This window comes from Callithrix jacchus, chromosome 6 (assembly GCF_049354715.1).
Source record: "Callithrix jacchus isolate 240 chromosome 6, calJac240_pri, whole genome shotgun sequence".
Classification (NCBI taxonomy): domain Eukaryota; kingdom Metazoa; phylum Chordata; class Mammalia; order Primates; family Cebidae; genus Callithrix; species Callithrix jacchus.
In genome coordinates, this window is record NC_133507.1 from 48,840,237 (window position 1) to 48,860,109 (window position 19,873).

Consider the following 19,873-nt stretch of genomic DNA (forward strand, 5'->3'; position numbering starts at 1 on the left):
TGCCTCTGAAGCATATTAGTCGAATATGTTTGAACTAAGTCTAACCAAACTTTTTACATTTAACTTTCAGCAATGAGAACATGAATATCATGAGGAAAGATCTGACAAAATACAAATGTGAGGTTTTCTATAAGAAAATTAGCCTGGAGTCCCGGAAAAGTAAATGTAGGGGCAAAGTGGCAGGAGGAAAGGGAAGAACAACAACAACAAAAAGATTATGATATTGTGACCATGTAGAAAAATGTCCTTTTTTAAAAATATGAAAACTGTTTTAATTTCTAAAAATTTCTTAAATTGACATAATCTTTTTATTATACTTTAAGTCTGGGATATATGTACAGAACGTGCAGGTGTGTTACATAGGTACACACATGCCATGGCGGTTTGCTGCACCAATCAACCCATCATCTATATTAGGTATTTCTCCTAATGCTCTCCCCCCACTACCCCCACTCCCCTGACAGGCCCCAGTATGTGATGTTCCCCTCCCTATGTCCATGTGTTCTCATTGTTCAACTCCCACTTCTGAGTGAGAACATGTGGTGTTTGCTTTTCTATTCTTGTGTTAGTTTGCTGAGAATAATGGTTTCTAGCTTCGTCCACATCCCTGCAAAGGTCATGAACTCATTCTTTTTTATGGCTACATAGTATTCCATGGTGTATATGTGCCACATTTCCTTTATCCAGTCTATCATTGATAGGCATTTGTGTTGATTCCAAGTCTTTGCTCTTGTGAACAGTGCTGCAATAAACATACATGTGCATGTCTCTTTATAGTAGAATAATTTCTAATCCTTTGGGTACATACCCAGTAATGGGATTGCTAGGTCAAATGGTATTTCTAGCTCTAGATCCTTGAGGAATCACCACGCTACCTTCCACAATTACACACAGCCCCACCAACAGAGTAAAAGCATTCCTATTTCTCCACATCCTCTCCAGCATCGTTTCCTGACTTATTAATGATTGCCATTATAACTGGCGTGAGATGGTATCTCATTGTGATTTTTATTTTTCTGATGACCGGTGATGAAAAGCTTTTATTCATATGCTTGTTGGCAGCATAAATGTCTTCTTTTGAAAGTGTCTGTTCATATCCTTTACCCACTTTTGGATGGGGTTGTTCATTTTTTTCTTGTAAATTTGTTTAAGTTCTTTGCAGATTCTGGATATTATCCTTTTGTCAGATGTATAGATTGCAAAGTTTTTCTGCCTGTTCACTCTGTTGGTAATTTATTTTGCTGTGCAGACTCTTTAGTTTAATTAGATCCCATTTTTCAATTTTGGCTTTTGTTGCCATTGCTTTTGGTGTTTTAGTCATGAAGTCTTTACCTATGCCTATATCCTGAATGGTATTGCCGAGGTTTTCTTCTAGGGGTTTTATGGTTTTAGGATTTACATGTAAGTTTTTAATCCATCTTTAGTTATTTTTTGTATAAGATGTAGGAAAGGGGTCCAGTTTGAGTTTTCTGCATATGGCTAGCCAGTTTTCCAAATGCCATTTATTAAATAGGGAGTCTTTTCCCTAAATTGAATGTATTTATCATGTAAAACATACCATTTCAAAGTACATATACATTGTAAAATGGTTAAATCTAGCAAATTAACATATTTATTACCTCACATACTTCTCATTTTTGTGACAAGTACACTTAAAATACACTTATCATTTTTTATAAATATATGACTATTAACTAGAGTAATCATGCTGTTCAATAAATCTCTTGAACTTATTCCTCCTGCAATTTTGTATTCTTTGACCAACAACTCCTTAACCCACCCACTCAACTCTCCCAGGCTCTGGTAACCCCCCTTATACTCTCTACTTCTAAGAGATCAACATTTTTATATTCCAAATATGTGTGAGATCATGCAGTATTTCTCTTTCTGTCCCTGGCTTGTTTCACTTAATATAATTACCTCTGGGTACATCCATGTTGTCACAAATGACATGGTTTTGTTCTTTTTCTATGACTGAACAGTATTTAATTGTGTATATACTATATTTTCTTATCCATGCAACTACTAATGGACACTTATATTGATTCCATATCTTAGCTATTGTGAATAGTGCTTCAGTAAACATGGGAATGAGGGTATCTTTTCAACATACAGATTTAATTTCCTTTGGATACATGCCACTTAGTGAGATTGCTGGATCTTATGGTAGTTCTATTTTTAATTGTTTGAGGAACTTCCATACTGTTTTTCATAATGACTGCACTAATTTAAATTCCTACCAACATTGTGCAAGTGTTCTCTTCTCTCTAAATCCTCACTAACAATTGTTATATTTTTGAGAACAGCCAGTTTAATAGACATGAAGTCATATCTCAATTCAATTTTTATTTGCATTTCTCTGATGATTAGTAATGTTAAACATGATTTTATATATCTGTTAGCCATTTGCATGTCTTCTTTTGAGAAACAACTATTCTGGTATTTTGCCCATTTTAAAATCAGATTACTATCTTGCTATTAACTTGTTTGGATTCTTTATATTTTCTGGATATCAATTTCGTATCAGATATATCATTTGCAAACATTTTCTTACACTTTGTGGCTTTATATGGTGCAAGCCCCAATCCTTGCCAGTTTCCACATGGTTTTGGGTTTACATGTGTGCAGAAGACAATAGGTGAGCTTTGGGAGCCTCCACCTAGATTTCAGAGAATGTATTAAAATGCTTGGATGTTCAAGCAGAAGTCTGCTGGAGGGGTGGAGCCCTTACAGAGAACCCCTACTGAGGCAATGCAGAGGGAAAATGTGGGCTTGGAACACTCACACAGAGTTCCCATTGGGGCACTGCATAGTGCAACTGGGAGAAGAGGGCCACCATTCTCCAAATACCAGAATGGTAGATCCAGTGACAGCTTGCATCATGCACCTGGAAAAGCTGCAGATACAAGGTCTTGGGAGCCCACCCCCAGCATCAGCATGCTCTGCATGTGAGACATAGAGTCAAAGGATATCATTTTTCAGAGCTTTAAGATTTAATTACTGCCCTGATGGTTTTTGGAATTGCATAGAGCCTGTGGCACCTTTGTTTAGGCAAATTTCTCCCATTTGTAAAGGGAATATTTACCCAATGCCTGTACCCTCATTGTATCTTAGAAGTAACTCGGTTTTGCTTTTACGGGGCTCATAGGCAGAGGGGACCTGCTTTGTCTCTCAAATAAGTCTTTCAACTTGGACTTTTGAGTTAATGCTATAATGAGTTAAGACTTCAAAAGACTGTTGGAAAGGCATGATTGATTTTGCAATGTGAGAAGGACATGAGATTTGAGAGGGGTCAGGGGTTGAATAATATGGTTTGTCTCTGTGTCCTCACCCAAATCACATCTGGAATTGTAATCTCCACGTGTCAAAAGATGGAGCTAGTGGGAGGTGATTGGATCATGGGGGCAGTTTTCCTTATGCTGTTCTCATGATAGTGAATTCTCATGAGTTCTGATGGTTTAAAAGTGGCAGTCTCCCCATTCACTAGCTTTCTGTTTCTCTTTCCTGCTGCCATGTAAGAAGTACCTTATTTCCCCTTCACCTTCCGTTATGATTTAACTTTCCTGAGTCCTCACCAGTCATACAGAACTCTGAGTCAATTAAACCTCTTTTGTTTATAAATTATTCAATCTCAGGTATATAGCAGTGTAAGAATAGACTAATACATTGTGTCTATGTAGGAGAATGTTCTTTGTTAATTTAGAAATATATATTACAGTGCTTAGGTAAATTGATTTCTGCAATTTACTTTAAATCACTTGAGAACTTGCTATATATAAAGATGAAACAATATCAACATGGATGTAGTAGGTATATATGTGTTAATTCTACTTTTCTGTATGATTGAAATTTTTATTTAAAAATTCTTAAAAACTTTCTGAGTAAAGAAGATACTCTTTTTCAAAGCATTTGTCTAAGGTTTTACACTAGAATGACAGAATCCAGCTATGCCACAAAAAGAGTGAAGAGGAAGTAAGTTTGGGAAAGTGGGAAATGGGAGCTAGAGCGAAGCCTTGAGGTACTGCATATAATCAAGAGGTTTTAACATTCCCTGGATCACTCTTATCAACAGCATGGAAGTTACTAACATATCAAAAACACTGAACCCTATGGTCTCTGTCCACTGAATCTCTTTCCTGTTTTCAAACTTCAGCTTATTCTGCTATTGGCAGAATAACCTTCTTATAAGACCACATTGAAGTTTTACATTAGTTCTTAGTTATGCATCTCCTTTACCCTTTATAAATATTTAAATCTCATCATAAGGCTCTGTGGAGATCAGCAACACTACATTTGCTTCCATCTCTTTTGACCCATATGAATCTTTTTCTTTTATATTTGAAATTTTAGTCTTGATAGCTCTCAAGCTTTGGAAACTGTTTTCTTCCTATGCTTTCAGGCTACAAGAGTATGCCTATTTTAGCTCTCACTTGGGATTTGCCTTCCTAAAATTAAGGCACTTCCCTTTGCTCACTGTTCTTTTTCCAGGACTGCATGAGAACTTGGAGAGTGGTAGTAATTCTGCTCCAAGTTCTAGAACATTTAATTAATTGACTAGCCTCAAGTTAAGTTCAAAGTAGCAGATACCAAGTTTCTAACTCTAATTTCTGGGAAATTAAATAAGCAACAAAGAAGTAAAGAATTTAGCTTTGAGTGCTATTTAGCTCAGATGACTCAGAAGATACCTGAATACCTAAATTCCTTGGTACTCATTTTGCCTCTGTAATCTGTGGAAAGAATAAGACATATTTTTCCTCCATTTGGACACTTACATTTTTATTCTCACTTAAATGCTGTACTTACTCTGTCTTGATTTTCCCAGGTATCCCTTTATAACAAACTTCATTATTCCATCTTATCTCTTGCCCACTTTTGTCAAAGATTCCAAACAAATGAGGAATGGAGTTAGAATTAGAGAACAGAAATCTCCTGACTTCATAGCATCACACTGCTTTTCCTTCTAGCCAACATGAAAAAACAGGTTGGTGAGAGAGTGGCTTTCATTAGTCTGTTAGTTCCTATTAATGAGGAAGGGTAAGGCTAGGCACAAACATCACACCTACAAAATTAGGTTTAAGAATGCTGACTTAAATCCCAGCCTCTAGAATACAATCTTGGTGGTAATAACCAATAAAGAGAATTGGAGGGTGGAGGTAGAACCTGTAAGAAATCTGAGCCCTAATCACACATGTGACTGCTTAAGGTACTACAACCCAAACCTAATAGGTTATTTGATTTCCTTTTGAAATTGGGTCTCAGTAGCTGTCAAACTATCATCCAACTGGAGTAGCTTCCATCATATTAAGTACCTGGCAATCCCATTCAAGGGAGGATGCCAAGCACAAAGGAATATCCTGACCTGAGACTAGTACTGGTTTCACTATTTACTCATTTGTCAGTTGCACCCATAATAAACAGAAATGTGTTCCTAAAAGCCTATGTGTTAAGACTGCTTATATTACATTAACCCATATGAATAGGTTAAGAAGGAGTCTCCATAGATTCCCCTTTTCCTCTAAGGACAAATTCGTATGCTTCAACCTATAGAACAGAAGGTGGGATAATCATTTCAGGTAGAGAAATAAAACATGTCATAAGTCTGGAGATAGAGAAGTATATGCTCTCTCTCTTACTATCAAACTTAAAACACTAGGTTCATGTTAATTCTAACTTGAAGAAACATGATCTGAGCCAGGTTAGTGATTTGGAAAAATGTCTATAGAGGATTCAGATGCCTCAAAATTACTATGTTCAAGTAGACACAAGAACAGAAAACCAAACACTGCAGGTTCTCACTCATGAGTGGGTGTTGAAAAATAAGAACACATGGACACACACCAGGGCCTGCTGGGAGGGTTGGGGGAGCTAGGGGAGGGATAGCTGAAAGTGGGAGAATTGGGGAGGAATAACATTAGGAGAAATGCCTAATGTAGATGATGGGGGGATGGATGCAACAAACCACCATGGCATGTGTATACCTATGTAACAATCCTACACAATCTGCACATGCACCCCAGAACTTAAAGTATAATAAAAAAATAAATAAAACTTAAAAAAAAAATGGAAGGAATATGGAAGCTACAGATGTGGATACTTGGCAAAAATCTAAATATTCAGGAACTGATTATTATACAGTTAGCTTGTGAGCATGTAAAAAGACAATGTAGTGATTGCTATAGCAATAGTGTATCTTGAACCAATAGTCAAAGCATACTTACCAGTGAAACAAGACAGAAGAAATAATTTAGAAACATTAAATCTGGAAAATTACATATAAAATTTTCATTATTTCTAGATTATATACTTGTATAATCAGAAAATTATAGAGAATCAATTGAAAGCTCAGTTGAATTAATAAGGGAGTTCAGTAAATTAGCTGAATAAAAGATAAAGAAGAAAAAATCAATAGGTTTTCTATGTTCTTTCAGCAACCATTAGAAACTTTAATGAAGACAAATTCACAAAATGGCACCTAGCTGGTAAGATGTGAATCAGCCTTACTCAGTTTCACAAGAAGATAGCTATGAAAATGCAGAAATGATGCATTTTAACAATGTTGGCAATTAGGACTACAGGCCAACTAATAGCAGAAATCAGGAAATACTGGCACTAATAGTAAGAACTATGGAAATTAAATGACCATTACAGGCCAGGCGTGCTGGCTCACGCCTATGATCCCAGCACTTTGGGAGGCTGAGGCAGGATTATCACAAGGTCAAGAGTTCAGACCAGCCTGGCCAACATGGTGAAACCCTATCTCTACTAAAAATACAAAAATTAGGCGTGATGGCAGGCGCCTGTGTTCCCAGCTACTCGGAGGCTGAGGTAGGAAAATCGCTTGAAAAACGGAAGGCAGAGGTTGCAGTGAGCTGAGATCATGCCACTGCACTCTATTCTGGGTGACAAAGCAAACCTCCATCTCAAAAAATAAAAAGAAAAGAAAAGAAAAAAAATGACCATTACAATTTATAGCCAAATTAGACACATATTTCCCATTTTATGGCTAAGCAGTTAAGAAACGGTGATTCGTCTGCTATTTAGGCAATTATAAAAATATAAGGTCAAGTATCTTTTAAAGTTGAAGGGTAAATTTAAAACAATGTAAAATTAGAAAATAATTTGAAGAGAAACAAGGATAACAGCAATGAAAAGTTGTCTATATGGCAATAGATAAATGGAAAAGGAGGAGGAGGAAGAATGGGGTGACAGGGAACAGAAGAAGAAGGAAAAAAGGAGAGAAAAAAGAGTAGTGATAGGAGGAAGAATTAATAAAAATAGAAAATAAAAACAATATGGAAGTATTAGGCAAAATACAGTTATGGCAATAAATTAAAATATGTTGGCCAGATGCAGTGGCTCATGCCTGTAATCCCAGCACTTTTGGAGGCAGAGGCGAGTGGATCACCTGAGATCAGGAGTTTGAGACCAGCTTGGCCAACATGGTGAAACCCCATCTGTACTAAAAATACAAAATTAGCTGGGAGTGGTGTCGAGCCTGCAATCCTAGCTACTTGGGAGGCTGAGGAAGGAGAATCGCTTGAACCCGGGAGGCAGAGTTTGCAGTGAGCCGAGATCGCACCACTGCACTCCACCCTGGGCGACAAGAGCAAAACTCTGTCTGAATAAAAAAAAAAGTGTTAAAGATGAAGTCTCCAGTAGTGAACATTAAACAAAATACAACCAGACCTCATTCATAAGAATGAATGAAAAAAGTGACATAAAAAAGTTTAAAAGACTAAGCATACAAAACGTTTTTCCAAAAAAAAGAATAATTAAAAAATATAACTAGCATGAGCCATTAAGTATTAAATAAGAGCAATGAAAACACAAGTAATGTTTTAAAAAAAAAAAAACATAAGAAGAAAAATGACAGAAAAACCAGTAGGAAACAACACACTTCCCTCAGTCTTTGATCGATTAGGAAAAACAATAGAAGTTCTAAAGTGGATAATATAGATCTGGCCAGTCGTGGCAGCTCACACCTGTAATCCCAGCACTTTGGGAGGCTGAGGTGGGAGGATCACATGAGGTCTGGAGTTTGAGACCAGCCTGGCCAACTTGGCAAAACCCTGTCTCTACTAAAAATACAAAAATTAGCTGGGCATGGTGGTAGGCACCTGTAATCCCAGCTACTTGGGAGCCTGAGGCAGGAGAATCACTTTAACCTGGGGCGGGGGGAGGTTGCAGTGAGCCAAGATCACACCACTGCACTCTCCAACGAGGGTGACATAGTGAGACTCTGTCAAATAAAAGGAAAGAAAGAGAAGAGGAGAAGGGAGGGGAGGAGAGGGGAGGGAAGTGCAGGGGAGGGGAGGGGAGGGGAGAATGGAGAGGGGAGGCGAGGGGAGGGGAGTGGAGGGAAGGGGAGAGGAGAGGAGAGGAGAGGAGAGGAGAGGAGAGGAGAGGAGAGGAGAGGAGAGGAGAGGAGAGGAGAGGAGAAAAGAAAAATATTGGCCAGGTGTGGTGGCTCATGCCTTTGGGAGGCTGAGGCAGGCATCACCAAGTCAGCAGATCGAAACCATCCTGGCTAACATGGTGAAACTCTGTCTCTACTAAAAATACAAAAAATTAGCCAGGTGGTGCCTGGTATGGTGGTGCCCACCTGAAGTCCCAGCTACTTGGGAGGCTGAGGTAGAAGAATTGTTTGAACCAGGAAGCAGAGGTTGCAGTGAGCTGAGCTGGCACCACTGCACTCCAGGCTCGGTGACAGAGTGAGACACCATGTCAAAATAATAATAATAATAATAATAATATAGATCTAACTTTAGATTCACACAGTTTTCAAAAGTATTTAACATTTATCAGAAGAAAACTTTTCCTTCATTCATTCAATAGGTACTAATAGCTTACCTGTATGCCAAATGCCTCTAGTACCCTGACTGAAACATAATGCTATTAAATGTTAGAACATGAGAACCCAGGACACCCCCAAATCAGAAATATATCTGACTATAGTCTCTGATCACAATGTAACAAAACTGGAATTGAACATACACACATGTGCACGCACGCACACACACAAACACACACACCTTTTCTTAAGTATTCCTGGGGAAAATTGCAATCAAAACTTAAATTAAAAATACTTAGAAATTTTTAAGTGAAAAAATTATAAATTAATGACAATGAAAGTGTGAGCTCTAAAAATGTATGAGGTATAGGCACAGTTTAACTCAGATGCCAATACCTAGTTTTAAATTATTTCATTATTAGATAGGAAATATTACAATTTAATAATCAAAGCACTCAATTCTAGACAGAAAGGTAAAACAGCATAATTTAGTAAAATACATTTGATCAGGATAACAAAAGTCAAAAGAGACCTTAACTCTTACCCTAATAACCAAAACAAATCAAGTAAGTTGCAACATCATAAATTTTAAGCCAATTAGGAATCTGAAGATACAAAGAAATCTGAATAAATTAATTCAGTAAATGAATGAGCCAAGCCTTTCATAGGAGAAAAAAAGACCACAGCTGCTTATGTTTCTGGCATAATGATAGGAATGAGGACAAATGTACCACAGATGGGTTGAAGGAGGAATGAACAGAACTTTTAACAAACTTTTAACCACCATATGGCATTACACACTAGAATTCAAAGAAGCCCCAGTCAAAGTGTATCTACACCCACATGCCAACACTTTCCTATAGTTCTTTACCTGGTACAAAAAGAAAGCCCCAGCATCCCAAAAAGCTGGCAGTCAAAATATAGAGAAGAGAGAGATCACCGATAGTTAGGAAATCTGGTGGTTCACCTGTAAAGCACTAAACAATTTTTGGAACCTTGCCAATGTATAATCCCGAACACTATTGAAGGGAAAGTCCTGATCCCACTTTCAAAATGTTGAAGCCAATAGTGAACTGAACCAAATGAAAGGTGAATAAATGAATGACTGAATGAACAACTCTAGAACGACAGATAACCACATTAACTTAGGTGCTCCTCCAGCAGCTGGCAAAAGAAGTAGCACGCTTTTCTTCGGAGGTAAATACTAACTTCAGTGTCTAGTATCCTTTTGTGCAAAATGTTCTCTATGTAATCGAACATTATGTGACACATAAATAAGCATAACACTGTGGCCCGTGGTCAAGGTAGAAAAGTAGCAACAGAAGAAGACCCAGGAATTGCTTAGAGGTTGGAATTATTAGATATCATCTTCAATTTATCTGTGATCAAAATGCCAACAGATCCAGAGAGAAATGTAGACCACATGCATGAAGAGATAGAGAATTTCAGCAAAGAGTTGGAAGTTATATGTTTTTTTAAAAAAGTTTCCAACGACAATTCTAAAAACCAAAAAGAGAGAGTATCAGAAATGTTCCAGGGGAGTATCAGAACATTCTCACCTTCTTCCTGATGTTGAGGGAGATGCATTTAGTCTTTAACTGCTGAGTATAAGGCTAATTGTGGACTAGTGGGAGTGGCTTTTTTTTTTTTTTCAGATGTCCTCAAATTGGAGAAATTCCCTTTTTGGCTTGCTGGGAGTTTATTTTATGATAAATGAAGGTTGAATTTCATCACATGTCTTTTTTTCATCAATTGTGATAATACAGTAAGCATCAGAAGCGGGATTCTCTAGAACGATTGAATCATGAAAGCATGGTGAAAGCATTGCTGGGGAGAAGTAGGAGGAAGCAAAGAAAGATGAACTTTTGATGCCTAGGTAGCTACCAAGTCCCCTTGGGTATGAGACAGCAGCCATGCTATGATCAGTTACTAGAAGTAAAAGTTACCAGTAGAATTTAGAAATGATAGACCCAACTCCTAAGTAGTTTGCTCACTGGAGACGTAAGGAAATGCAAAATAATGATAAACAAGCTAAATATGCAGTCCTTTAGTTTTTCTTTTATTTGTAATAAGTAAGTTCAAAATAAAGCAAAATGTTGGGGTAGATACTGTTACTGCATCAAACTTTGGTTTGGGACAATCTGAGCTACAGCCTGTAGTGTTAAAGCCACTACGAAAGGGAAAAATTATAGTGGAAAATACTGCGACTCTGGTCACCAACAAGATAGTCAAGGTGGTGGGAGGAAGCAAAAAAAGCTACGGAAACCAGGGAGCGAAATGTGAAGGAGTTGTCTCATTTTGTAGATCAATATCATCAGCTTCCTGGAAAACCTTTACTGAATGGATCGAGTGACCAATTTAGAAGTCTCCTTAGTTTTGAATGTTGCAAAATGGAGGAGCGTGGATTGATGCAAGATGTATAGCTCACTATTTAATAATGGATGACTACACCAATCCCCTGGGGGGAGGCCAGGGACATAGCTGGCAAGTAGACTACATCAGACCACTACTGGTAACACAGAGGCTATCCATGCTCTCAACAGGAAAAGACACTTACATGGGACAGGGCTTTGCACACTTGCGGTAGGCACAAATGCTCAAAACAACACAAAGGAACTGAGACAGAACATCCTACGCCAGTTTGCACCACCAGGCTGCATTCCTTCAGACCAAATCACACAGTTTATAGCTGACAGAATGACGACAATTTAATGATTGTTCTTAAAATGTAACAATGGCTTCTATATCTGCATTTTTTAGTATTTAGAATTTGATTGTAATGAACATTTACATAACCATGATAAACCATGTACTATTTTATCAACATGAACGCCTTTATAAATCTTATATAACCCTCATATTTGCTCTCCATGTTCTTTAAACTCTCATAAATTACATCTTTTTCATAAACTGCTTGGTTTCTAGAAAAGTGGCACACATAGCAAATACACAAGAATCTATAATGATATGAGCATGATAACAGAGATAAACTAATTACAGGGATTTTAAAAGGAAAATTCAAAAGGAAGGTGGGAGGGGAAGGAAAGAAAGAAATCATTTAAAAAGACCATTCAGCAAAACCAGTAACAGGAAACAGGAAATGCTTAAGGCACTGATACAGCAGCATTTACATCTGTATCTCCCATTAACTTTCTATTTGATGCCTCAGGGAGTCATAACTGAGATCCCTGGGGTACATTATTTTTGAAGGTTGGTTTACTTTCCTGTCATTTTTTTCAATTATTAAACTCATCATTAATGACATTTTAAAAATATCGGGGTCCAAAGTGGCTCCCGCCGGAGGTCATGGCGCTCGCGAAGGCGAGGTCATCAGTTCAAGGCTAACCTCATAAGCTCAAACTGATTGGCAAAAAAAATAAATAAAAAAAATAAAAATAAAAAATATCTAACATAGACACAAAATTACTTATCATAAGAATTTGATTGTTTTGTAAATGAATTGCTTGAACACTTTGATTTTTACTGAGTATGGTAGGAGATGAATGAGTCTCCTGTCTATTTATGAATAATTAATTCATTAATGATAAACATTCATTCCTTCATACTTGACAAATGCCCCCATTGTGTACATTTTTCCCATACAGTGATGGAGGAAGTACCAGAGAAGCTACAGGCCTCTCTCAGGCCAAGACCATCCAGGGATTCATGTAGCCACCTGTGTAAAGGCTGGCAAGAATATTTAAGTTTATCTAATTGAATGTCCTCATTTTGATATAGGATAAGCTTCAATACCACTGATACTCAGAATGGTTAGTTGCAAGTCTAGAGCGAAGCCACATCTTCTCACCATATTATTTTTCTACTCTCCACTTCACCTACATTTCTTGATCCCTCATATTCTGTGTTGAACTGAGAATCAATTTATATTACTCAGGATTAGCAAACAGAAATGATAGAATGTGTATGTATATATAAAGAAAGATACTTATTGTAAGAAATTACCTCATGTGATTATGGAGGCCGGCAAGTCCCAAATCTGTAGTGTGTATCCACAGGCTGGAGACCCAAGAGAGCTGGTGATGCAATAAAATCCAAGGGCATCTGCTGAAGAATTCTCTCTTGCTCAGGAAATTTGGTCTTTTTGCTCTATTTGGACATTCAGCTGATTGTGTACGGCCCACCTGCACTATGAAGTGAGATTTGTTTTACTCGAAGTTCACAGATTAAACTATTAATCTTATCCAAAAACACCCTCCAACCTGACACATACAATTAACTATTACACAATTCCTCAAACAAATATCTCCTGGTAATACACTGCCACTGATCTTTGCTAAAGGTGGGAGATTTAGACAGCAGACAAAACTTAGTTTCACTCCTTTTTTCTTCCCTGTAGTAGGTAGAGTTGAAGCCTAGAAGGGAGCAGTGTTGAGCATCCTAGGAGATGTCCAGGAAGAAGCAGAACCAACCAGATGTGGGAACTAGAGAAAACAAAACACCATAAACTTGAAGAGAATAAATATTCTCAAAATACAGGTATTTTCATATCCCAATAAGTCATCTACAGTAAGGATATTTAAAATATGTAAATTCTCACGTCCCTCAGTACCAGAGTTAACTATTTAAAATCACAATTATTTCATATTCATAGAGCCAATGGGATGGCCAGGTTTCCTAGAAATAAGATTATCAAATAGCAAGATGATATAAATTGAGCTATTCTCAGGTCAGTAGTAGCACTCAGTGGCCCACAAGCAAAATGCCAGCTGTGTGATAAATGCCATGAAGGTCACAGAAAGCTAAAAAGCTTAAAGGCAGGTGGAGAAACTGCATTCGAGAGTTAAGGGAAATTCACACAAGGATCCCAAAAATGCATCCACCTTGAGAAGTCCCATAGGAAACTTTCATTCAAAGTCTTAAACTGTACGGATAAGGGATTACTTTAAAATGTCAAAATTCCATCTCTGTAGTTCTGACAAGGATTGATATTTATGACAATGAAATTATATGTATTACCATTAATTATCTTCCATTTATGTCTTCTGGTTTATTTGGCTTTCTGATTCATACTTATAAGCATTAAGTTTACTTTGAATACAATTCAAGGACAGTGCTTTATTGCAAAATAACTTGCATATGAAACTAGTCTTTTTAGGGGCACCATCTGTTGTTCATGACACTTTAAATGAAGGAGATTTCAGTTGCTAAATATTCCACAGAAACATATGAAAAATATTCAAAGGGTTTGGGTTTCTAAGAAAATACAATATCCCCTAAACATGAAATAAAACCCTTTCTTCAAAGGGATGGAATAAAAAATAAATGTTTAATTATATTTGATATATATAGACCTTTTCTGGAAAAGCAAAATAGAATGTGAATTAGATAAATCTTTTTGCAATGCAAGTGAAATGATGAAAATTAGTGATATTCTTATTTATAATCATGTAAGGATAGAAACAAATGGTGGTGAAGCAACTTGCCCAAAGTCAAGTGGTTCTGAAAAGGCCATTTAATTTGTTCCGCTTTACTCAAGATGAAAATATCAGTCAATTGTTCAAGGACAGAGTTGAGCCTTGGAGGACAAGTTGTCTAATGGAATGTCTTTGGAGAGTTTATTGAGACTCACTAGGCCTTTGTGTCTCACTTTTAAATACCGTAAATATGCAAGAACATCTCACAGACATAATTGATGAATACCAGTTTAGATTTCAAAGTCCTTGCAAATAAGAAGTTATCTGATAAATGTTAGGCATAAAAGCACCGATTAGTAATGTTTTGAGCTGCTTGGATGAAGGGTTTTCATGAACAGCTCAGTTGTACTATTACAAAAGAATTGGAGCTGCCATCTTTTGTGAACCACTTTAATCTATAACAATCCACCCTGTCAATAAACCAGTTAAACTGTGGCTTTGCTGGAGAGCTGGGGTCAGAAAGTATTATTGTAGATTGTCATTTTGCTCTCTACATAGTGCACTACACATCATTTTAAAATGATATGCTGTGCTCAATATTTTACATGACTGGAGGATAACTCTACACTTGAATTTATTGCCACACATACTTGCAGACAAATCATATAACATTACTCCAACCATTATTTTCAAGATATCAGCTATCATAGCTGATGCTAAACCATTTTATATAAAATTCATTTTGTCTCATCTTTCATTTGCTATTTTATTACTTTATAGTCATCCAAACTTTTACAGCTGGAAATTTTTTGACGCCTTTACATACAATATAATTCTGTTAGAGTAGGAGGAGTAAAAAAAGAAAACCAACCAAGATTTGCACCCTTAGGAAAAGTATTTTAAGAGGTTTTTGGTTTTGTTTTTAACTTGGAGGTGCTATGATTTGGAGAAGAGCTTTGTGTCTTTGAATAAAAATTAATGTTGCCTTATTGCAAATACTGGTTTTCAATATGGCGAAGGAAAAAATCAGGACAGAAGCCATGTGTTAGATGTATCTCTGAATTGCTTATATCTTGTGTAAATATCAATTCATCCTGAATTTCAGTTAAATTTTAATTGTCCTCAACATTCTTCACAGTGACTATTTCAACACTTAAATTTCAACGATAATCTTATATTCAAGGTTGAAACCAACAACCTCACACAAAAAAATCAATGAGGTGCTTTCCAAAACACTATATTATTTACTACATAGAAGACTAAATAAACTGAGAATTTTCTTATTTAAAAGAAAGAAGGAAGTTAGCTCATGTAGGCAAAGATCATACAATGATTACAGAAAGTATCTCTTTGAAGTTAAAATATTGACTGACAGGAATCTAAGACAGATTTGTTCACAAAAGTTGTTTTTTTCTTCTCTGAAAGTGTTTTGAGAGTCTAGCAGTGTAATTAAGTAAAGAGAGACCTAGGTTTGTAAGTATAGTGACTCCTGTTCTATTTATTTTCATATGATTTTAATTGAACCTTTTAATATGATATAGGACACACTAACTAATTACTGCAGCTTCTAAACTTCTTATACCTCAAAGTCATTCAGACATAGTGTTCCATTTGGTTAGAAATCAAATTATCCAAAGCAATTGTGCACAATTACTTTGTGTGATATAGACTTGATTTATATGGCACATTTTAGCATTGAAGATTATATGCAAATAGATTATGATTAATGAAACATCATAGTCTCAATAACAATAATCTACATAGATCAAATACGCTTTTGCTTCACAGGCATTTACCTGAGAATAACCTCTGGAAGCACTGTGTATAGTATTATACCTCAGGTAGACATAAATCATAAAGACAATCCGGGGAGCAGAGGAGCCAGACATTTGTGTCTGTCTCACTCAGGTAAAGATAAAGTCCACATAACTTAAGGCAAATGGTATCTACTTCTCGTCCCTCTTCACACCTCCACAAAATAAAAATGATGACACTTGCCAAGGATCACAGGAATGCCAGAATATTAAAATATTATCTTGTTCATCTACACCATAAGAGTCTGAAACAAAATGTTCTATGCAAAGTGTACTAAGATGATTTTATTTTCCAATATAATTTTATATTTATTTGTAGTTATCCTGTAGGGAAAATAGGTCTCTAGTAAATTGGCTAAAATGAAGTCTTTAGTAAGCCTGTAAACTTACAGAAGGCCACAGAGGGAAAGTGATCTTAAAAATGCAGAAGCAACAGCTAAAGGCAAATAAGCCTCCAGTGTACTTTGTTTATGTAATTTTAATGGCTTGCAAGTGAAGAGTAAAGCAATAGGAATTATGTAAAAGAATAAAACCCAGGTAGATTATCAGAAAGAAGAATTAAAGATTTCTAGGAACCTAACATGTTAAATTATGCTAATTAATAGTGACATTAATGATTAAGTAAAATAAAATAAAGTACTTACATAAAATCTAAAGAAACATTCAATCTTCAGGTACAAAGCACAGTATCTTTGCAATTGCAAAATCTATGACTAAAATGTTCGAGATCTTCTGTTCTCATGAATAGGTTTACAGACCACTTTCACAGCCACTTATTCCGTATGTAATAAGTAAAACATCCACCAAATTGTCTAGCAGTCCTTATTCAATGTATCCATGTTTTTAGCTAATCATACCTACTATGTGTCTGGCTGTGAGATAAGCTCTGATTAGGAATATTTAAAAATCTCTTAATATGATTTATCATTTTAATATTTCAAAGAAAAGAATTATCCTCTCTGATAATTCTTCAAAACCAATGCCTATTTTTAGCTAGACTATAAATTCTTTAGCTTAATTTCTAAAATAAGGTGTAAATATTAAAATGGAGGAGATAAATTTAACTTTATTTGCAAATAACATGATTTGAAATTCCAAATGCTCAGGGCACACATTCACCTTTTGAACAAATCACTGCACCTAGGAGTGGAGTGAGGAACTATTGATGGTCTAGTTTGGGCTATAGATCTTCCCCAGTAGGAACATATTTGGAATTTCCACTAGAACTCTATGGAGTAGATAAGATTAGTTCTGCTAAGGAAGAAAAGTGTTATTAGCAGAATATAGGGGAAAGAAATGCTAGATCATTTTTTAAGTCTTCTGTACTGCACTATAAAGATGGAGTACTTTGTACAATGTCTGCTGCATGATAAGTGCTCACTGAATATTAGTCAATGAAGTGGGGACCATCTTTCCCTCTCCAGATGTTTCTGTAAATTAAATTTGAATTTCTTTTCAGAAATGTTGAGAACACAGTTTTCTCTCTCAATATCTCTCCCATTAGAGAGGAAGATTACATGGCTGGTAAAGTTTAGAAAAACACAAAGCAAGAGTAACTCTCCCCTTTTGCAATATCCTGTGCCCAAGAGGGAGAGCATCCTTCTTGCCCCTGCTCCCATTGAGGTTATAGTCCATGACTTGCCTTCTAGAGGTCAAACCCACTTCTTCCTTTGGGTATAAAGCATGTTGATTCCCCATACATCTGGCCAAATGTCAAGTTCAATTCTTAGATGGTCACCTCAAATACTTTCTGTAAAGACAGGTGTCAAGAAATTTGACTGTAGTGGCAGCTCTATAGTCTAGATTTACCAGAAAAAAAAAAATCCGTATTATGATTCTGTGTATGACTTGAGTCTATTTTTTGTTTGTTTGTTTAATCCAAACAGAGAAGGATAGAGCTGGGACAAATCATTAAATATTTAATTTAAAGACATGTTCAAGATCACCAGCATTAGCTGTTATTATCGTTATTGATATATGGTACAACATTAAACAAGCAAGAGATTTATAGTTACTACTCAGGGTTATCTTAAATTGAGTCATAGACTTTAGATCAATTATAAAGCTTTACTTAAAGTTGTCTGATAAAAAAGTCAAATATACAACAGAATGTAGTCGGCGGCCGGTGGGGGGAAGTGCACAAACCCCATTAAAGATAACAGCTGAGGTTTGGAAGAGTACAGCCTACTATCCTTAAATGTTTCTGATATAATGAAGTTTATTAACCAAAGAAAATCTATACAAAAAGACAAACTACAATCTCAAGGTTTCCTATTCAGGAAAAAAACTAAAAGTTGGGAATAGGAGTGACATTACAGTATCTTAATATGGGGTTAAGTATCAGGATGAATTGAGCCTCTTTGAACATTAACTTAGATGCATACACTGCCTCAAAGAAGAAAGCCAAGAGAAAGGACAGGAGTAAATATCAGAGTCAGGGTCAGAAAGGAACGATGCATGAGAGACAGAGACTTTATATTCAAAGGAAAAGCAATCTTATAAAGAGAGAAAAGTTTAAATACACGAGAAAGGATTGGGGATATATGGGAAAACTATTTAAAAAGGATTGATGTACACAAAGAGAAACAAATGGATAATTAGTTTCCTACATTGTGAATTGACAGACTAGATGAAAACTGAGGTCTCTCCTAGCTCCATGAAACCAATAAATTATTTAAAACAAAATATTGGTTACTTTTGAATAAAATGAAGGAGGCTTTAATTAATGCTTTTAGTTGGTGTTTTACTACTCATAAATATAAACAACAACTCTTCCTTATTTCATTAAGTCCCCCCAAAATTTCAAAAAACACATATAAAAAAAAATTAAGCAATGATATAAAGGTTGTTTTCCCTAAAAGATGTCAGATTATAGCAAAAAAAAATTTACAAAAAGAAATAATAAATAAAACAAGTCTTAAGCGAACACTTTAACGCTGTTGGTGGGAGTGTAAATTACTTCTACCATTGTGGAAAAAGCAGTGTGGCGATTCTTCAAAGAGCTTACAACAGAGCTACCATTCTACCCAGAAATCCCATTACTGGGTTTATACCCAGAATATAAATCATTCTAACATAAAGACACATGCATATAAATGTTCATTACAACAATACTCACAATAGCAAAGATGTGGAATCAAACTGAACATCCATCAATGACAGACTGAATAAAGACAATCTGGTACATACACACCATGGAATACCATGCAGCCATGAACAAGAATGAGATCATGTCTTTTGCAGAAACACAGATAGAGCTGGAGGCTATTATCCTTAGCAAACTAATACAGGAACAGAAAACAAAATACCTTACATTCTCATTTGTAAGTGGGAGGTAAATGATGAGAATTCATGGACACAAAGAGGGGAATGACAGACACTGGGGCCTACTTGAGAGCTTGAGATGGAGGGTAGGAGGAGGGAGAGGAGGAGAAAAAAAAATAACTACTGGGTACTAGGCTTAGTACCTAGGTGACAAAATCACCTGTACACAAAACCCCTGTGACACGAGTTTACCTGTATAATAAAACTTCACATGCACTCCTGGCCTAAAATAAAAGTTAAAAAAAAGTCTTTTTACTACCACCAGCACAAAAAGTATTCTATTTTCACTGCTCCATTGAGAATTAAAAATCTAGAATTTCTAGAATCTAAAAATCTAAAATTTCTTAGGATAACTGTACTTATTAACCATGGAATTCTGCATTAAAATAAAATTTAAAATAATCTGACATGTCAATCAATGGCAACAAAGTGATATTCATATGCAGACAAAAATAGTTTGAATTTGCAAAGGTAGTATCACTACTCTTGTGTAAGGTATACATAACAGATACAGAAATAATTATTAACAAGGAACAGACAGGGGTGCATGTAAAATTTGATAAGCCACG

At 36.1% G+C, this 19,873-nt stretch overlaps 1 long non-coding RNA gene across 6 annotated transcripts in view; it reads right to left on the bottom strand.

Annotated features, from left to right (window-relative positions):
• LOC118154541 (uncharacterized) overlaps window positions 1-19,873 on the bottom strand; it is a 310,862-nt gene that overhangs the window by 283,932 nt on the left and 7,057 nt on the right. For 5 of the 6 annotated variants that reach the window (XR_013519317.1, XR_013519316.1, XR_008482094.2 and 2 more), the window contains exon 2: window positions 12,755-12,938. This is a non-coding gene — a long non-coding RNA (uncharacterized LOC118154541). The remainder of the gene's footprint in view (window positions 1-12,754; window positions 12,939-19,873) is intronic. The other variant, XR_013519318.1, reaches the window with a different exon arrangement.